This window comes from Pyxicephalus adspersus, chromosome 7 (assembly GCF_032062135.1).
Source record: "Pyxicephalus adspersus chromosome 7, UCB_Pads_2.0, whole genome shotgun sequence".
Taxonomy (NCBI): Eukaryota; Metazoa; Chordata; class Amphibia; order Anura; family Pyxicephalidae; genus Pyxicephalus; species Pyxicephalus adspersus.
This window is the reverse complement of record NC_092864.1, coordinates 46,860,552-46,865,042: the sequence shown is the minus strand read 5'-3', so window position 1 is coordinate 46,865,042 and position 4,491 is coordinate 46,860,552. Positions and strand designations below refer to the sequence as shown.

General features: G+C 35.3%; 1 protein-coding gene across 2 annotated transcripts in view; it reads right to left on the bottom strand.

Moving 5' to 3' along the window:
* The window catches only part of MYO3B (myosin IIIB), a 152,803-nt gene that overhangs the window by 3,076 nt on the left and 145,236 nt on the right, over positions 1–4,491 (bottom strand). The window contains exon 31 of one of the 2 annotated variants that reach the window (XR_011921729.1): positions 1,262–1,320. The exons of the other annotated variant lie outside the window; for it this stretch is intronic. The gene's annotated coding sequence lies outside the window, so the exon portion shown is untranslated. The remainder of the gene's footprint in view (positions 1–1,261; positions 1,321–4,491) is intronic. 2 annotated transcript variants of the gene reach the window in all.

Genomic DNA, 4,491 nt, shown 5'->3' with positions numbered 1-4,491 from the left:
AGGGCTTTGGATATCCAGCTGCTCAGAGATGTACTGTAGCAGTCCCCCACCACCACCACATCAAAATACACTGATGGAAGTTAATTATTTAGGTTGCTGCCCATGTATTCTCAGTGCAGGTCCTTTGCTGCATCCTCCTTTTTGTTAGCAACTACTGTACATACGGTATAAGGATAAAATGATCCTGCAAATAAAAAAAATATAGAAGATGCCATTGCTATATCTGACATTGTTGAACCTGCTTCATTCACGTCTTTTGAGTCACTGGTATAAAACAAAAATGCGCAACTGATGTTCAGAGTTTTGATGATGTAACCAGGATCAGGATGGCAGCTTCAAAGCCTGATCCATTAACAATAAAACCTGCAGTAGCAACTCCATTTTTCTGTCCTTACTTCTTCTCATCATGAGACTACATTGTTGCACTACATTCATTCTAAGTGGCATCGCATTGGCACTGAATTGCACCAATGAGCATGTGTTTGATAAGTTATAGAGATTTCTATCTTTACTAGATCTCTGCTGCTTGTTCTGCTCAGCAGCGTGCAGCCTGTCTCTAAAACTAGATTGAATTTTTCAACACAATGCTGCAAATCTTGAAAAACCAATTGCTTTCCAACAGTCTTTTAAGGCCCAGCTATGATTGTTCAGCACAACACTGGTTTTAATTTAGATGTATGGTCCTGCTACCAATTGGCGGTGATAGGAAAATATCTGCTGATTAACAATTAGCAATAGGTAGTTTTTCCAACTTCTGATTTGTTTGTCGGCAGGTAAATATTGTTTTTTTGGCTTTTCAGAATAATTAAGATTGTGTATTTTCTTCTAGGAGGATAAGAATACAGCTTTAGGTTTTTGGATATCTGAACACAAGTCAAGCTTTGGCAAGGACATCTGTGAATATCCTCTGAGATTTCCCAAGTAAGTGCCATGTACTTAGATTAGGCCCTGATCTGAGCTTTGATGTCTCACACTTGTTTTGTATTAGAAAGACGGTATTGTTCACAGGTCTCAATATGGAAGAGATCAAACTTTGCCCTCTCCAATTTTCAGAGATTTTGTTCTTGTAATCTGAAACTCACCCTTTGCATTTGATGCAGCAATTTTGTAGGTTAGGAGAAGCAGAGTTACAGATGCTGCAGCCTTAGGGCAGATATATGTAAAGCGGGCAACACATTTAGTGTGAGGGTGTCTGTGTGCGGTAAACCTTCTTAAGACCTAAGCACTTAACCCTTTTATGACCAGTATGGTATATATTTACCAATTTATGGGAAGAATATTTGCAGCAGATTTTCATTGTTCTAGGCTGCTGTTTATGAGCTAGAAAAAAAACATTAAACATTTCAGCTCATTCTTTATCATACATGGAGCAATGAAATCAACATTTGGCAGATCAATAAAATAGACTTGTACCAGTACAGTGTGTTTATACTTTCAGCAATGTATTCTTATCACACTATTTTAGCTTTTTCGTATAAGTATTAACTAAATCAAATCTGCACTACAATAAAAATTCTATGCATGCAGATTGCTTAGATACAAACATTTGCCATCATCATTTATCCGGATGCACTAACACATTACACATTTTTACCATTAGAAATGAATACTACATTGTATTTAAACAACACAGAACTAGCTGTAAATTAACACTTTGTCATATAAAAGGTATGTTTGTATTTGACATGAAACATATTTAGTAAAGGAGGGGAAGTTATGTAGAATATCATTACCATTAGATGTATTGTATCATTGTGCATGTTTTAGTAAGGAGTTACTTGAAACTACCTGCTACTGATTTTGCTTTTGATTTGGGCACCTGCCAATGTGAATTTTTAACATTATACTGTAATTTAAATGGGTCTTGTACACAATCACGTATTCTTTCTATGATCTTTTACTAGAATATACTGTACATCAGTTTGTGAAGTGAAGAATACATTGACTATAAAGGACCAAGTTTCTTTATTACTTTTTGACTACAATGCGTTTTTGGAACTAATCTATAAGTGCTTCTTAAGCTATGTAAAAACACGACAATTGTCTCTAGAGACGAATGATTATAATCATCTTGGGTGATGATCCCTTAAAAGATCTCGCTTCCCCAATGTCATTTAGCAGTCAGCCATGGTGGATCACTAAACGATGGGACAGTGACAACTGTTGTCATTTCTTAGGGCAGGAGATACTGCAGGGTGCTGCTTAATTATCCTCCCTCCTTCCTTCTCTATAGAAATGAAGAGCTGTGTGTACAGTACTCATTAATGCTATTATTACTAGAAATGATCACATAAGATTGCTTCCAGTGACAGAAATCTGATGTCTGTAAAAAGCTTTATTCTTACGGGTCGTCATATAGATCTGATAAATTGCTTGAAGCAACTTCTACAAAATGACATACTCAGTTCATTCAGTTTACTCTGTTTTGTTTTCTTTTAACAATTTAGTAGATATAGAAATTAACTCTGAAATTTCAGAAATTAGGTTTCCTTTAACTTACTGTGCTCTATGCCTCTTCTGCACTGAAATCCCAAGTAGCCATTCCTACTTGTTCTGAGATACAGATAGGGCAATGTTTTGTAGTCTAGCAGGTGAGGACTGACATTACTTGGCATTTTAGTGGCGCAGAAGCAGCACCAAGGACTAATTTTAGAATCAATAAGTATAATGTTGTACTTGCAGAGTTTTTAAAATGTGCATGTACCACAGCCTTTTTAAAAAAATTGAATAGACATAAATTGTCAAAACATTTGGCAACAGTAGAGATTCATCATTTCAGTTGGCCAAGATCATATTCACTTTTTTATTAGTTTGGAAGTAGATTTGTTGGGACTTTATAGTGTTAATTGTTCCTGAATTTTCAACATGTGAACGTTATTATTCAAACTTTTTTTTATGATTTTGTGTGTTCATGAATTATTATGGTTTGCTTTTAAAAGAGAATTTGCTGTATCTATATACAAAATTTTTTGTAAGGTTATAAAGAATAACATTTATTATTATGTTTATATTTTTCAACTAACTTATTTATTTTACTTGTTTATAGTTATTTAACATTGATACAGCTATGTGTTCCCTTTAAGGTCACCTAGAAGAAGCAGGCAGAAAATGCACTGGCTTTGAATCTAAAATCTGCCATGTCAGACAATCAACATGTGTGGTCAGGAACAAAAAAAAGGCTAATGTGAGAAGCCGCATATGGTCAGCAGGTTTAAAGAGCAGGATACTCCTGGAAGCCTATTAAGATTCACAAAGCTAACGCAAACATTCTCTGCAGCCACCAGGCCTGGCTCAATCTGTCTATGTAACGTGAGCTCCACTGTACCCATTTTATGATTCATTCTGAAGGCATATGGCTAGTAAGCAATGTAATGATAGTTCTATATCAATACAACTCTGCCCAGTGGGCAATCAACAAAGCAGAGATGACCGACGCAACACTGCAAAAAGAAATCCTTTGATGTGCTATGAACATGTGACAATCTGTTGCAAAAAAAATAATGCTAATAAGATAGAAACAAAACACTAGCTCAGAGAAAAAAAGTATAATTTGTTTAATGAAAACGTACCCCTTACAGCTACAGTTAACACAGGTGGCCCAATCTATAGTCCCCCACATCTTGCAAGATTCATATTAACTTTTCAAATTCAACAGAAAACAAAATATTTATAATTATATAACACATGTAATTTAGGATACCAAGTTAAGATGGTATTTTATCTCTGGGCTTAAATCAGTAAAAACACTAAAAGAATCCTGGAAACTATTTTAAAGGTGCAAGAAACTGTATCACTCTTGTTAACCTTGTTGCAAATTTTACAATTTTGTTCAGGGACTCTTATAGCTGAACTGATTTAGCTCTGCTTCTCCTTTAAAATACTGTCTTGGATGACCATATAGTACTACTATCCCCATGGTGTCCGACCTACTACACTAGATAATAAATAAATGTTGGGTAAACTCAACAAAATGAACTAAATTCAGCACTCAAAAGGGTGTAATTCTGTACACATCAACACATTTGCTGCTTAAATACTTGGAAGAATTGGCCTGGCTTCACTACATATCATGCATTTACTTATTAGCCTTAAATAGGCTATTAAAAAGGCCTGGATCAAAGTAGTTAATCATTACATGGAGGAACTCTATTTTTACAATGAAAACAGCAACCACCCGTCTGCACATTATAGAGCTGTCAGTCAAAGGTCTGAACATGCAGCTTGTACAGTGCATAGCATGACCCAAAATTGCCACCAATAGGTTTAGAATGTTTATGAAATACCTCCAAAGGCTCAATTACACATGTACACATGTGTAACCATGCACATAATATACACAATGGTGTGCAATTTAAAGCTGCAGCATATATTGCTCTATTTTAGAAATGCAATGAGAAGGAAATGTGCCTTTTGCCCAGATATACAATATAAAAACATCACATGGCAAACTAAAACTCTATAGGGGGAACATTACATGACCTAAATGCAGAA